We start from the raw sequence: 16,335 nt of genomic DNA on the forward strand, positions 1-16,335 counted from the left end.
GCATCCGAGGAGCAGGAGAATCGACATTTCGGGCATAAGCCCTTCTTCAGGAAAGGTTGGGATACAGACAGACTCTAACCTCACACCTTTAATTCATTGTCTGAGCTGAGTTGTCACCATTTGTTATTAAACCTTAAGTTATCTTGAAAAGGTGACTTAAAAGAAGTTCTGGGATTTACGTATTAATTAATCAAAATATTCTAAATGATGAAAGACTTAACAACAATCCAGGTTTGTTCAATATATCATTTCAGTTACATGACACTGTAATCTTTCACGATAAATTATGTGTCTTGGTCCTATTCTCCACAGCAACCTGATGATGGAGCAGCACTCTGAAAGCTAGTGATCCAAATAAACCTCTTGGACCAGAACCTGGGCTTGTGTGATTTTTAACTTTGTTCATCCCAGCCCAAGACCTCCTCCTCCACATCATGCGCTCTGCTAATCTAGCAGCATCAACTGTTAATTGCAGGATAAGGCGAGTTCAGGCACTTTGCCCAGTCACTAGCCTCAGTCACATAGTGTCTGGACAGTGTTGGTTAGTAGCTGATAAGAAAGTGTCTGTATACAAGAGGTTCTTGTAAAGGAAGAGCTGGGAAAAACTTCACTGTAAGGTATTTGTGCAGCTGTAAGTTCAACCACCTCACTGAGCCAGGGAACGTATGACAGACAGACACTAACATAAGATTCAAAATGGTTTCCAGGCTTTTAGTATGTGGCAAAATGACTGCTTTGGTTATGACAAATCTCCCAGCCCCTGACTGAGTGTTGCAGACTGGCACAATCCAACGTCCAGGACATGTGCTGAGTGACCCAAGCTGAAGCCAAGAGGATGGGCATTTAATCCAGTGATATCAACGACGGAATCTGTTCTCTGAATGTGAATGGCACCATCAGCTGTGAATGTAACAAAGATTTGTGTGAACAAAGCATACAAAATAGAAAAAAAAAGTTTTGCGCTCAAAACAACAGCACCCTGTGCTGAACACGAGCATCATAACCTAATAAGGCAGCCTGATGCAATTCTGTCCAGCAACACAGAGGTTAAAGCTCAAACTTTGTGTTTCCCAAATATGGGGGTGATTGTTCCCGGATTGTCAAACTGTCCAATCACAAAGCGCAATATCAACCAATCAGTGAGATCAGCGAGGGTGCTTTATGCACCAATCAGACGAAGGCTTTAATGGACCAATCAGAAAACGCCGGGCGCCAGCCGCCAGTGGCTCAGGACTGTATAAAAGGAGGGGCGGGGGAGATGGGTGAGTGAGTGTGAGAGAGTGAGTGAGTGAGTGAGTGAGTGAGTGAGTGAGAGAGACTATGGGGGGGGGAGGGGGTTAAGAGAGTGGATGGGGATGAGGGGGAGAGGATGGAGATGGGAGAGAGTGGGGATGGGCGAGGACGAAGCAGACGGCGCGGAAGTTCACTGGGAGGGGAAAGGACCGTGGGACTGCCAGAGATCCGCCGCTACCAGAACCCCACCGAGCTGCTGATCCGCAAGCTGCCCTTCCAGCGCCCGCTACGGGACATCGCCCAGGGCTTCAAGACCCACCTGCGCTTCCAGAGCTCGGCCCCCATGGTCCTGCAAGAGGCCAGCCAGACTTTGCCTGCTGGGACTCTTCGAGGACACCAACCACTCGGACGGCTGCATCAAGCAAAGGCTTTACCCAAGCTAAGCGCTCTCTTCACTTGGACTACCTTCATTCCTTCCCTCTTTCGGCTGTCAATCTCTACCTTGCTACTTCTACCCTATCTTCTGCCATTCTCTTCCATCTTACTTCCCCCTAATTTTTAAAGGTTAGCTCAGAAAGTAACCGGTTTCGAGTCAGGAGTTTCCAACTGAACTACACTTTTCTGTTCTGACTGAGTTAGTTACGTTAGTTACTCGAGCAGTGCGTCCGTGTTAATGCTGTTCAGATGCAAGTTGAAACCTTAACCACTTTGTTTCCTTTCCCCACAGGTCACCGAAGGCGCCAGATTGTTTGCTGATCCCTGCCTGGTAGCTGGCTCTGGGTGTGAAAGAGTCAACTCTACAATCAACGGCTGATCCTCAATCCGCGATCAAGGGCTGATCCTCAATCCGCGATCAAGGGCTGATCCTCAATCCGCGATCAAGGACTGATCCTCAATCCGCGATCAAGGGTTGATCCTCAAACCGCGATCAAGGGCTGATCCTCAATCCGCGATCAAGGGCTGATCCCCAGCCACGAACTATGTTCGGTGATGATTTGGAGACGCCGGTGTATTTGGTACAAGTTCTGTGTCTTGTATCTCTACAACCACCTGAAGAAGCAGTGCTCCGAAAGCTTGTATTTCCAAATAAACCCTGTTGGACTATAACCTGGTGTTGGGTGGTGTTTTTCGTTTAAACTTTTAATAGTTCGTACTAAAGTTTATTTGGAAGGTGACCCCGTGTGTGGCGACATTATATACTTTCCACCGTACTCCTGTACTTGAGTACACGTGACACAACAGAACCTAAATCTATGTGTGGGGTTGGTGGAAGTGGGTGATGTTGGTGGCGAATACTTTGCACCAGTATTCACAAAGCAGAAGGGCATGGTGGATGGGGAGTTTAGGGACAGGTATGTTGGTACTCCGGGCATCACAACATTAAACAACAGGTGGGGTTGGGGGCCTTTAAAAAGCATTAAGGTGGACAGGTCCCCCGGATCTGATGGGGAAATATCCCAGAACGCTAAAGGAGGCACGTGAGGAAGTTTCTGGAACCTTGTACGAAATCTTTGAGATAAAATAACAGCTGTTTTGGGACAGGTGGGACAAGTGAAGTGGAGGGTCAGGTCTGAGATGAGGTGGGGGTGGGAAGATGAGGAAACGAGTGAAGTCAACATTGATGCTGTGTGGTTGGAGGGTCCGAAGGCGGAAGATGAGGCATTGCTCCCCCCAGGCGTGAGATGGGCTGGATTTTGCACTTTGTAGCTCAGGGTGTTGGTGCCCTTGCTTGGTAGGTTGGCGAAGAAGCAAACGGTGGTAAGACATGGAGCAGATGGTGACTGAGAGCAGTTAAGAGGGAAGGTGGTTAAGCAGCATGTTGAGAGATATAGTGAGGAAATAGAGGGAAATGGTCACATATGCAGCAGAGGTTTGGTGGGCTTAACGGTTTTAAAGTTAGGACGGCTCTTGCTTGGAGAGGGAAGAAAGGTATACCAAAGACTGCCCCAGCAAACTTGGGTGTTAACGTAGCAGTGACAAGACAAGTCGCAGCATAACAGCACTGCCTCCAGAAAAACCGCAATTCAGATTCTGCCATTGGTTTGTAAATCAAGGGAGAGCGCGAACGCAGTCCCCCACTACCACAAATGTTGCAGTCGAGTATCCCGCATTTGGGGACATCGCAGGTGTCAGCACACCCGAAGTGCAATGGGATAGCCTCGTCCAGGGAGCGCCACCGCAATGACCATGTCATCTCCCCTGCCAGGTAAGTATGCTCAGCACTCACACTCACTCACACCCCACAACAGCCGCTCCCTCTCACTCTCACACTCACTCACTTTTGCAACATCGAACATTCACTTCCTCAACCTGCCCTGCCTGTCGATCAGCTTCATTCTTCAAATGGATCACCGAATGTCTCCAGGACTCCCGTTTTACTCAAATACCACCCACGGCTGCGCCTGCGCTGCTTATCTGCATCTATCCCTTAAAAGGACGCGCCCCGCCCCTGTTTCCTTCAGGCTGCCTCCTGATTCGCGGAAAAACAGGAGGGAAAGTTCCAACTTTGTTTTCAAACACTCGTCCGAATTTGATGTCAACGCGAATAAAAGCAACTTACAATCTTTGGTTGTGAAACTAGAAGCATTTTTTAAAACCAATTTACCTCGACTTTCTACAATGTTTAGCTGCAGCTTTGCAAATCTCTCTTCAATCAGATTAGTGACTTCAGGTTGAAATCACATACAAGATTAAGGGTGCCAGGGAAACATATTTCTCAACATGATGTTGGATGAGACACGAAACTGAGACCACCACCACCTCGTCTGGCTGCACATTCCGAGCACTCACCACCCTCTGTGTAAAATAAACTGGCCTGTGATTAAAATGTAATCGTCCTTTTCTTCCGTGTCTGATTTACCTGCTGCTTTCCCTGGGGTAAAGGATTCCAAATTTAGAGGGCATAGTTTAGGGTGAGAAGAGAAAGATTTCAAAGGGATCTAGGGGGCAACTATTTCACACAGAGGGTGCTGCGTGGACGCAATGAGCTGCCAGAGGAAGTGATGGAGGTTGGTACAATTACAACATGCCAAAGGCATCTGAATAGGAAGGGTTCAGAGGGATAAGGGCCAAGTGCTGGCAAATGGGACAAGATTAAATTAGGATATCTGGATTACTGCGGAGCAGCTGTGCGGCCGAACAAAGTGGGCTGGAGACCTGGATCAGTGCGGGGCTGCTGTGACCCAGCACACAGTGGACTGGAGGCCTAGTGTGGTGTGGTGAGGCTGAGAGGCAGATCAGAGTGGGCTGGAGGCCTAGTGTGGTGTGGAGAGGCTGAGAGGCACAACAGGGTGGGCTGGAGGCCTGGATCAGTGTGGAGCAGATGTGAGGCAGAACAGAGTGAGCCAGAGGCTTGGATCAGTGCGGAGCAGCTGAGAGCTGAAGAGGAGCCGATGGAGAGCTGCAACAGTCTCGAATGGCTGAGAGCTGGATTGGAGCGGATTCGAGGCTTGAATTAGTACAGGATGACTGAGAGCTGGATTGAAGTGGATTAGAGGCCTGTATCAGGACAGAATGGTTGAGAGCTGGATTGGTGCAGATTCGAGGCCTGGATCACTACAGAGTAGCTGAGAGCTGGATGGGGGGCGGGGGAGGGGGATTAGAGGCCTGTATCAGTTCAGAATGGCTGAGAGCTGAATGGGGGGGCGGCGGATTAGAGGCCTGTATCAGTTCAGAATGGCTGAGAGCTGGATGGAGGCGGATTAAGGCCTGGATCAGTACAGAATGGCTGAGAGTTGGATTGGAGTGGATTAGAGGCCTGTATCAGTACAGAATGGCTGAGAGCTGGATGGGGCAGGATTCGAGGCCTGGATCAGTACAGGACGGCTGAGGCCTGGATCAGTACAGAAAGACTGAGAGCTGAATTGGAGCAGACTGGAGACTTGGAGCGGAGTGAAAGCGGTAATTTGACTGGAGGTGGTTGTGGAGCTGGGGGAAGCTTGCTGTGAAGGTGATAGGTACATGCAAGTGGGTGGGGGTTGGGGAGCATTGATAGGGATAGGTCAGTGTGGACTGGATAGGTGGGAAGGAAATGGACAGGTGGGACAAGTCAAGTGGAGGGTCGGGTCTGAGATGAGGTGGGGGTTGGAAGATGAGGAAACGGGTGAAGTCAACATTGATGCTGTGTGGTTGGAGGGTCCGAAGGCGGAAGATGAGGCATTGCTCCCCCCAGGCTTGAGGTGGGCTGGATTTTGCACTTTGTAGTTCAGGGTGTTGGTGCCCTTGCTTGATAGGTTGGCGAAGAAGCAAACGGTGGTAAGACATGGAGCAGATGGTGACAGAGAGCAGTTAAGAGGGAAGGTGGTTAAGCAGCATGTTGAGAGATATAGTGAGGAAATAGAGGGAAATGGTCGCATATGCAGCAGAGGTTTGGTGGGCTTAACGGTTGTAAAGTTAGGACGGCTCTTGCTTGGAGAGGGAAGAAAGGTATACCAAAGACTGACCGAGCAAACTTGGGTGTTAACGTAGCAGTGACAAGACAAGTCGCAGCATAACAGCACTGCCTCCAGAAAAACCGCAATTCAGATTCTGCCATTGGTTTGTAAACCAGGGGAGAGCGGGAACGCAGTCCCCCACTACCACTAATTTTGCAGTCGAGTATCCCGCATTTGGGGACATCGCAGGCGTCAGCACACCCGAAGTGCAATGGGACAGCCTCGTCCTGGGAACGCCACCCTTTTTTTTATTTCAAAAATAAACTTTATTCATAAATAGTTTGATCTATACAACTGGACATGTCATACACATGTACACATTCCATTTCTTTGCGTATCGAGACAGTGTAATCATTCTTATTTTCAGGTTCATGCGATTACTGTTGTGCTGAGGCGCCAACAGAGCCCAAATGACTGCATGGGCCCCCTGTTCTTCGTTAGGCAGGCAGATGTTACATGGTGGTCTTTCCCCACCGCGCCTTGGCGGCAGCTGCCCCAAGCTTCAGCGCGTCCCTCAACACGTAGTCCTGGACCTTGGAATGTGCCAGTCTGCAACACTCAGTCGGGGTCAACTCCTTCAGCTGAAAGATCAACAGGTTTCGGACCACCCAGAAAGCGTCCTTCACCGAGTTGATGATCCTCCAGGCACAGTTGATGTTCGTCTCGGTGTGCGTCCCGGGGAACAGACCGTAGAGCACGGAGTCCCGCGTCACGGCGCTGCTTTGGACGAACCTCGACAAACACCACTGCATTCCTCTCCAGACTTCCTCTGCGTAGGCACATTCCAGAAGGAGGTGTGTGACAGTCTCGTCCCCCCCGCAGCCGCTTCGAGGGCAGCGTGCGGTGCAGCTGAGAGTCTGGGCGTGCATAAAGGATCTCACAGGCAGAGCTCTTCTCACCACCAGCCAAGCCATGTCTTGGTGCTTGTTGGAAAGTTCTGGCGATGAGGCATTCTGCCAAATGGCTTCGATAGTCTGCTCAGGGAACTGCTCGATAGGATCCGCCCTCTCCTTTTCCCGAAGGGTCTCAAGGACACTACGTGCTGACCACTTCCTGATGGACTTGTGGTCAAAGGTGTTTTTCTTCATAAACTTCTCCACGAAGGACAGGTGATACGGAACGGTCCAACTACTCGGAGCGTTCCGCGGCAGCGAGGCCAGGCCCATCCTTCGCAACACCGGGGACAGGTAGAACCTCAGTACGTAGTGACACTTAGTGTTTGCGTACAAACAAGGCAGGAGAGAGAGAGGGCATACAGTGTCATGCAACTAAAATAATATACTGAACAAACCTAGATTGTTGTTAAGTCTTTCATCATTAGAATATTTCAATTCATTAATATGTAAATCGCAGAATATCTTTCAAGTCACCTTTTCAAGATAACTTAAGGTTTCATAACAAATGGTGATAATTCAGCTCAGACAATGCATTAAAGGTGTGAGGTTAGAGTCTGTCTGTGTCCCAACCTTTCCTGAAGAAGGGCTTTGATTCTATTTCCAACATGGAATTTACAAAACATACATGTATTGACTGCCTGCAGATTGTGCATTGAGCAAAATAGAATGTATCTGCAAATATAATACTACCGATATAACTTCACCCCATCGACTCATACGTGTGTGCATGTATTTGAGAGCGAGAGAGAGAGTTGGTATGTGCATGTGAGTAGGTGAGTGTTAGTGAAAGTGAGAGAGTGTGTTTGCATTTGTGAAAGCTTGGTGAAAATGTGTGTGAGTGTGGGAGGTGTATGTTCGTGTGTATGAGAGAGAGAGTGTGTATGAGAGAGTGTCTGCATGACTGTGTGAGTATGTAAGAGTGTGATGTATGTGTGCTTGTGTGTGAGGGACAGTGTGTAGTGTAGTGGGGTCACCTGTAGTGTGACATGAACCCAAGGTCCCAGTTGAGGCCATCCCCATGGATACCGAACTTGGTTATCAGCCTCTGCTCGGCCATTCTGAGTTGTTGTATATCCCAAAGTCCCATTGGAGGATGGTCACCCAATGATCTGAAGCCAAATTTCCCTGACTGCTGAAGTGTTCCCCAACTGGGAGGGAACACCCTGCCTGGTGATTTCTGTGTGGTGTCATCTGTTGTTGTAGCGTCTGCTTGGTCTCACCAATGAACCACACCTCGGGGCATCCTTGCCTGCAGCGTATGAGGTCGACAGCGCTGGCCGAGACAAAGATTGGGATACAGCCAGTACACGGTGGTGGTGTCCCCACGTGTAATGGTGGTATCCGTGTCCACACTCTGACATGTCCTGCAGGGTTCCCATGATAGGGATGTACAGTGTTGTGGTCAATGTTGTCCTGAAGGCTGGGCAGTGTGTTTAAGATCTGGTGGTTGTTTAAAGGTGAGAACTGGAGGCATAGGGAAGATCTTGGCGAGATGCTCATCCTCATCGACAACGTGTTGCAAACTGTGAAGAACACGGTATCATTTTTCAGCTCCCAGGAAGTACTGAACAACAAAGGATACTGTTGGTTGCAGCTCGTATCTGTCTCCTGAGGAGGTCATTACGGGTACTCGCTGTGGCACATCGGAGACTGGCAGTCGATGAGTTGATCATCGAACCCTGTTCTTTTACGAACATCCTTGAGCACCTTCAGGTGTCTGTCATGTTCCTCCTCATCTGAACAGATCCTGAGAATGTGTAGGGCTCTCGCTCTCAAATACATGCACACACGTATGAGTCGATGGGGTGAAGTTATATCGGTAGTATTATATTTGCAGATACATTCTATTTTGCTCAATGCACAATCTGCAGGCAGTCAATACATGTCCATCGGGGATGGCTGTTTTAATATGTTGTGGGTGGAAGCTGGAGAATTGTAGCATTACGAGATTATCTGTGGGTTTGGGGAGAGTGGAATACTGAGGCCCACATCCTTGATGGAGAGGCATGTGTCGAAGAATGAGACAGCTACTAAGGAGTAGTCCATGGTCAGTCTGATGGTGGGATGAAACCAGCAATTGGTGTTTTGTTTATGATTTACAGCATCCAAAGTTCTTTCAGTTCCCTCCATAAACTGTCTGCCTTTCTACCCATTTTTATGTTGTCTGTCAGTTTGGTGATGGTACTTTCCCTTCCTTCCTCCAAGTGGTTAATAGAAACACTTGTGGTCCCAGCACTGACCTCTGGAGAACCCCATTGGTTACAGGTCACCGACCTGAAAAAGAAGCCCTTATCTCCACTCAGTGTTTCTTGGCAAATAGCCAATTCTGTCGCCAGGTCAAAATGTGCCAATGTGCATCGATGACACTTGGGGAATAAGAGAATCAAGAAAGTGCTTACACCCCAGGAAGAGCTCTCTGTAAGACAGGATTGCCCTATTTCTACATTAGATAGTTAATCAATTCTCCTCAGAAAGCCACAGCTGATCGAGCCTCCTGTGTGCTCTGCAGCAATGTATTCCAGATCCAAACCACTTGTGCTGTTTCTCGTGTCAGCATTGCGTGTTTTGCCAGTGAGGATCCCCAATCTTCATATTAAATAGACATCATTGGAGAAAATGTGGGAAATATTGCACAGAAACCATAGAGTCCCTACAATGTGGAAGCAGGTCATTAGGCCCATCGAGTCCATACTGACCCTCCAGGGAGCATCCCAACCAGACCCACCCCCTACCCTATAACCCTGCATTTCCCATGGCCAATCCACCCTAACCTGCACACTATTGGACACGGGGAGAATGTGCAAGCTCCACACAGACAGTTGCCTGAGGGTGGAACCGAAACTGGATCCTGGTGCCGTGAGGCTGCAGTGCTAACCACTGAGCCACCCTACCACCCATGTTTCCATATCATTGATTCAGGTTAAGGAGCTGCCACAGCCAGGAAATGATGTCAATCTCGGACTTTATATTGTGGAGTGTTGGGGACAACCAATGGGCATCTTTAACTTTGGGAAGGAATTTGAAGAAGTGGGCATGCAGAAACCATTCCTGTTTTTCGGATAACTCCAGAGGAAACACTTACAATTGTTGCATGGGAATGAGCATGGAACTTTGGAGGATTTGTTCCCACGTCGTGTTGCAGGTAGGGAATTCCCCACAGAATGGAGCATTTGAAGCACCAGGATCCATCATTTTGACAGAAAGTTTGATCCATTCGTGACATAAAAGGGAAAAAGAGCGTGGCTTGTTGGGGAGGCGATGGGATATTGGTACTAACCACAGCTCAGGAGATGTTCTGAGGCGCAGGTTCGAATCCCATTGCGACAGATGCTGGAATTTGAATCCTAAGAAATCAGGAATTAGCTGTCTTTAAAGTTTAGAGTTTTAGGTATCGTTGGTAAAAGGGACTATGGCGATATTGCAAGTAAATGGTAACTGTTCAATCAGCCATGGCTACATTAAATGGCGGGCTAAATGGTCTGCTGTCCCTGTGTTCCTGGGGATGAGAGGTGGTAATCAAAACAGGAGCAGGTTTGTGAGGTGTCCTGATAATAACGTAGGAGAATGTGAGGACTGCAGATGCTGGAGAGTCAGAGTTGAAGAATGTGGTGCTGGAAAAGTACAGCCAGTCAGGCAGCATCCGAGGGGCAGGAGAGTCGACGTTTCAGGCATAAGCCCTTCATGAGGAAGGGCTTTTCAGTTGTTTTTGAGCTGGAACTTCAACTGGCCCTAATGTGCAGTGCAGGGGCTACTCCAGCAGAGGGAGGCAGTGGTCCATCTGCTGCGGTCTGGGGAGCTGACTGCGACTGGAGCTGACCGTTTTCCAGCATTAAGGAAGATATTCGCCCCAGCTGCCTGCACAGTTACAATGCTCCCCTCACAAGGTAGCAACAAGAGTAGACCATTCAGCCTGTAGATGTTGCCCCACTGCTCATTTAGGTCATGGTTTTTCATCATTTATATCAATGATGTGGATGTGAATACAGGAGATATGGTTAGTAAGTTTGCGGATGATGCCAAAATTGGTGAATCCTGTCTCTCTCTTTCTTTCTCTCTATCCCACCCACCCCCTCCCCACCACCTCCCCACCCCCTCCCCTGGTTTACAATCCACAGAGAAGACGATTCTGTATTTGTCCAGCAGAGGGAGCATCCTTGAGAGACCTTCTGCCATTTTGCTCTGGGCAGTCCCATGTTTATTGAGCTTTCGTTCTCTCACCCCACAGATACCCCTTCCAATCATCACTTCCCCCCTTTCACATTGTTCCATACCGCAGTAACTGCCACGTGATTGTCCCTACCCTACATAATTCCTACACTTACTTGCAATTCTCTCCACACGTACGATTTTCTCTCTGCCATTTATTACCTCCCCATGAATGCCACTTCTGCATTTTCCTTCACTCAAGCAATTTTTCCGAGCCCCTGTTTTGAAATACCACTGAGGTCCGAGACCTGGGAAAAGTAATGTCAAATACAGTGTGTGCTGGAAATCTGCTGCAAACATCGGGGTCTGGGTGGAGAAACTCAGCAGAATCTGGCAGCAGGAGAAAGTGAGGACTGCAGATGCTGGAGATCAGAGTCGAGAGTGTGGTGATGGAAAAGTACAGCTGGTCAGGCAGCATCCGAGGAGCAGGAGAGTCAACGTTTCAAGCATAAGATCTTCATCAGGAATGAGAGGGGGTGCCCAAGGGGGCTGAGAGATAAATGGGAGAGTGGGTGAGGGTGGGGGGGAAGGCAGCTGGGAATGCAATAGGTCGATGAAGGGGAGGGTGACGGTGACAGAGTGGAGGGTGGAACGGATAGGTGGGAAGGAAGATGGACAGTTACAATAGTTCAAGAGGGAGGTGCCGAGTTGGAAAGTTGGATCTGGAATTGGAGGGGAATTAAGGAAACTGGTGAAATCAACATTGATTCCGTGTGGTTGGAGGGTCCCAAGGCAGGAGATGAGGCATTCTGCCTCCACGTCGGGTGGCCAGAATTTGGTGGTGGAGGAGACCCAGGAGAAGATGACATGGAAGGGAGAGAAAGACAGTGGAAATCTAGGGATAGCACGGTGGCTCAGTGGTTAGCACAGCAGCCGGCAGGGACCCGGGTTCAATCCCACCCTCGGGCAACTGTCTATGTGGAGTTTGCACATTCTCCCCATGTCTGAGTGGGTTTCCTCCAGGTGCTCCAGTTTCCTCCCACAGTCCAAAGATGTGCAGCTTAGGTGGATTACCCATGGTGTCCAGGGATGTGCAGGTTCGATAGATTGGCACAGTAAATTGCCCAGAGTGTTCAGGGCTGTGGGTCAGGGTGGATTGGCCTGTGTTAAATAGTCCACAGTATCAAAGGATATGCAGGATGGTACATTAGCCACGAGGAGGGCAGGGTTAGGGTTGAGGATGGGTGTGGATAGGATGCTCTTTGGAGGGTTGGTGTGGACCTGTTGGGCCGAATGTGGGGATTCTATCTCTTCCCTAAATGCACAAAGATTAATCTTGGTCTGCCCCATTCCTGGAGACGCTGTGAGTTGCGAGCAGAGATCTGTTTAAGCGACAGACCCAGGGATACAGAGGTGTTCAAAAAGGCACCATGAATTCTCTATCATGTGGCCTCTCAGTGTGATATACATGAGCCTGTGTAACAGAGGTAAAGTACAAACCTGCTCATCTCCACGCTCTGACTCAAAACAGCAAGCAACCAGCCACCAGTCCGGGCCCCACACTCTCGGCACTATTCATAGAGTAGAATCCTCACAGGACGGAAACAGGCCATTCAGCCCAACAAGTCCATACTGACCCTCTGAAGAGTAACCCACTCAGACCCATTCCCCCACTCTATTACTCTACATTTACCCCTGACTAATGCATCTAACCACATCCCTGAACACTGTGGGGTAATTTAACACAGCCAATCCAGCCTTACCTGCATATCTTTGGATAGTGGGAGGAAACCCACACAGACACAGGGAGACTGTGCAAATTCCACACAGACAATCGCCCGAGGCTGGGATCGAACCCGGGTCCTTGGTGCTGTGAGGCAGCAGTGCTAACCACAGGACCATCGTGCTGCAGACTCAGGGGTGCGTCTGCCCCAGGCTGGGACTGGCTCATATACAAAACAAGTAGTGGCTCTATTTTGGTGTCCAATAAGAAACAATTTTCCTTTCCAGCTGTGACTCCTCAATTATTACAGAGAGCAAAATGGGCTGTCGCAGATTACCAATTCACTTCAGTATAGGAGTTGGAGGTCATGTTGTGGTTGTACAGGACCTTGGTTAGGGCCCTTTTGGAATACTGTGTTCAGTTCTGGTCTCCATGCTCTGACTCAAAACAGCAAGCAACCAGCCACCAGTCCAGGCCCCACACTCTGGGCACTATTCATAGCTCGCTAACGTCATCTCAGGCTGACGTCATGAGGATCAGTAAATCCTTCTACGCCAGTCTGTATGACGCGAAGCCGACCGACAGCGCGGACTCCCAGTCATTCCTGTCCTCTATCACGGAGGTCTTAGACGACAGAACACGGGAGAGGCTGGACCAGCCGCTATCTCTGGACGAGCTGACCAAGGCCCTCGAGTCCTTCGAATAGAATAAAACTCCCGGAAGTGACGGCTTACCGGTCGAGCTCTATTCCGCTCTGTGGGACTTGATTGGCCAGGACCTGCTGGAGGTGTATGTCAGTATGCTTCGGGCAGGTACCATGAGTGAATCCATGAGAAAAGGCATCATCACCCTCATCTACAAGCGGAAGGGGGGGGAAGGAGGAACTCAAAAATTGGAGACCAATCTCACTGTTGAATGCGGATTACAAAATTCTGTCAAAGGTAATCGCCAACCGGGTCAGGTCTGCTCTGGGGTCGGTGATTCACCCTGACCAAACCTGTGCTGTGCCGGGCAGGAAGATCGCTGAGAGTCTCGCACTCCTCAGGGATACGATCGCCTACGTGCAGGACAGAGGGTTGGACACCTGCCTGATCAGCCTGGACCAGGAGAAAGCCTTTGACAGGATATCACACAGGTATATGAGAGATGTTGTCTCCAAAATGGGCTTTGGGGAGGGAATCTGCAATTGGATCAGACTGCTCTACACCAACATTGTCAGTGCAGTCTCAATCAATGGGTGGGAATCAGATAGCTTCCCAGTCAGATCTGGAGTCAGGCAGGGCTGCCCTCTCTCTCCTGCCTTGTTTGTGTGCTGCATACAGCCATTTGCCGAGTCCATCAGGACGGATGCGAGCCTGAGAGGGGTGACTATTCTTGGCAGCGGGGGCCTGCAGGTTAAGGCCTCCCTGTACATGGATGATGTCGCCGTTTTCTGCTCGGATCCGCTGTCCGTGCGCAGACTCATGTGCATAAGTGACCAGTTCGAACGGGCCTCAGGGGCCAAGGTAAACCGAGGCAAGAGCGAGGCCTTGCTCTTCGGGAACTGGGCCGACCAATCCTCGATCCTCTTCACCCTCAGGACCGACCACCTGAAGGTGCTGGGTTTTTGGTTCGGAGGGGCTGGGGCGTGCGCCAAGTCTTGGGAGGAGCGTATCAGCAAAGTGAGGCAGAAACTGGGCAGATGTGTGTGGCTGCATCAAGCTGAGCGTGGATCCCCGGTACGCAAACACCAAGTGTCACTACGTACTGAGGTTCTACCTGTCCCCGGTGTTGCGAAGGATGGGCCTGGCCTCGCTGCCGCGGAACGCTCCGAGTAGTTGGACCGTTCCGTATCACCTGTCCTTCATGGAGAAGTTTATGAAGAAAAACACCTTTGACCACAAGTCCATCAGGAAGTGGTCAGCACGTAGTGTCCTTGAGACCCTTCGGGAAAAGGAGAGGGCGGATCCTATCGAGCGGTTCCCTGAGCAGACTGTCAAAGCCATTTGGCAGAATGCCTCATTGCCAGAACTTTCCAACAAGCACCAAGACATGGCTTGGCTGGTGGTGAGAAGGGCTCTGCCTGTGAGATCGTTTATGCACGCCCGGACTCTCAGCCGCACCGCACGCTGCCCTCGAAGCGGCTGCGGGGGGGAACGAGACTGTCACACACCTCCTTCTGGAATGTGCCTATGCAGAGGAAGTCTGGAGAGGAATGCAGTGGTGTTTGTCGAGGTTCGTCCCGAGCAGCGCCGTGACGCGGGACTCCGTGCTCTACGGCCTGTTCCCCGGGACGCACACCGAGACGAACATCAACTGTGCCTGGAGGATCATCAACAGACCTGTAAATCGGAATGATTACTCTGTTTTGGTATGCAAACAAATGGATACCAAAACAGAGTAATCATTCCGATTTACAGGTCTGTATGATTATGTCCAACTGTACAGATCATCAAAGTATTTTATGAATAAAGTATATTTTTGAGATAAAAAAAAGAAAGGCTGTCTGTGATCCTGAACAATGGAAACACCACAGACCCTGCTCAGTAGAAACTATGGTCAACGAATTGTCTGTCTTTGCACTAATCCTGCTCCCCATTTGTCTCACTGTTATACTGCACCTCACCTCCAGTTAATTTATTTCAGGCTTGAAGATAATCTGCACACCAGACAGGAAACTGTTCAATCCCCACCCTCTTTAACTGGAAACGAAGATCACTCCACCTTCCCCACAGAGCTCCAGGATGCTGATGTGCTTCTGTGTGCACTCACTCAGGAACTGAACACCAGGTCATTGTTGGCACCTTCTCTGTCGCATTGGAAACGATGACCCTTTCAAGAAGACAGATCCAAAGACTCACAAACCTCTGTGTGAGGATAAAACCTCAGTTTTAAATGATTGACCCTGTATCTTTAAACAGTAACAAGTCGGTAGAGATTTGCCCATCAGAGGAAACACTCTCTCCACATCTCCTTGCAAAGACCCCTCAGGAACTTTTATGGTTCAGTTGAGTGCCCTCTTCTGAAATACAGCAGATGCAACTATGGCCTGGTCACCATTTCAACATGAGACAATCCATAAATACCAAAAGAACTGTGGATGCTCCAATTCAGAAACAAAAAAAATTACTGGGAAAAGTTCAGCAGGTCTGGCAACATCTGTCTAGAGAAATCAGATTCAAGTTTCAGGGACAGTGACTGTCTTCAGATCTGATGGTAGCTGGGGAAAGCTTGGTTTCAGGCCATTCCATGTATTAGTCTATTACACCTTCACTGAACTCCTTCCAACACATTTACATCATTCACTCAACAACACGACCAATACTCTACACAAAACTACTGGTGTACTTCCTTCTAAATGCCTTATAACACTAACGTGTCTGTTACCCAGTTGTGGGGGAATCTCTGCAGTGAGTGGAGACACCAGCGGTTTCACAGAAGCGCCACCTTCTGGTTTAACTTCATTTGTTATGAAAGAAGAAAAGTATCAGACCCTCCTGTGGATTTGGTGATGGATAATGATGCAGAGTTGTTTAGGGGGCTTAACGTGAAGGTGTTCCTCAGCATCAGTGACCAGAGTACAATAAAATTGACCCTGCAGTTTGAGAAGGAGATTGACTCAGGTGCAATTTTATTATGATTGAGTAAAGACAACTACAAAGACATGAGGGAGGAGCTGGCCACAGTTGATTGGAAGTGCAGACTTGCAGGAATGACAGTGGAGCAGCAATGGCGGGAGGTTCTGTGTGGAATATGAAAGGTACAGGAGAAATTCATGCTAAGAAAAGGAGAAACATAATACAGGAAGAACGAGGTAACCACGGCTGACAAGAGAAGTCAGAGTCAGCTTAAATGTAAAAGAAAACACACAATGTGGTGAAGGAAAAACAAAGGATTGGGAAGACCTTCGAAACCTGCAAAGGAC

General features: G+C 49.3%; 1 long non-coding RNA gene, 1 other non-coding gene and 1 pseudogene across 2 annotated transcripts; 1 reads left to right on the plus strand and 2 right to left on the minus strand.

Annotated features, from left to right (window-relative positions):
• Nucleotides 1-1,391: 1,391 nt before the first annotated feature.
• On the plus strand, nt 1,392-2,340 carry LOC148140780 (uncharacterized). Its single transcript, XR_015752959.1, has 2 exons — nt 1,392-1,671; nt 1,961-2,340. It is a non-coding gene; the product is annotated as an uncharacterized LOC148140780 (long non-coding RNA).
• Nucleotides 2,341-3,283: 943 nt separating this feature from the next.
• LOC148140781 (U1 spliceosomal RNA) lies at nt 3,284-3,447 on the minus strand. Its single transcript, XR_015753214.1, has one exon. It is a non-coding gene; the product is annotated as a U1 spliceosomal RNA (small nuclear RNA).
• Nucleotides 3,448-5,779: 2,332 nt separating this feature from the next.
• LOC148140782 (U1 spliceosomal RNA) lies at nt 5,780-5,918 on the minus strand (annotated as a pseudogene).
• Between the last annotated feature and the right edge of the window lie 10,417 nt (nt 5,919-16,335).

This window comes from Chiloscyllium plagiosum, unplaced genomic scaffold, assembly GCF_037043375.1.
Source record: "Chiloscyllium plagiosum isolate Xiang-an unplaced genomic scaffold, Cpla_swu_hap1 HiC_scaffold_35, whole genome shotgun sequence".
Taxonomy (NCBI): domain Eukaryota; kingdom Metazoa; phylum Chordata; class Chondrichthyes; order Orectolobiformes; family Hemiscylliidae; genus Chiloscyllium; species Chiloscyllium plagiosum.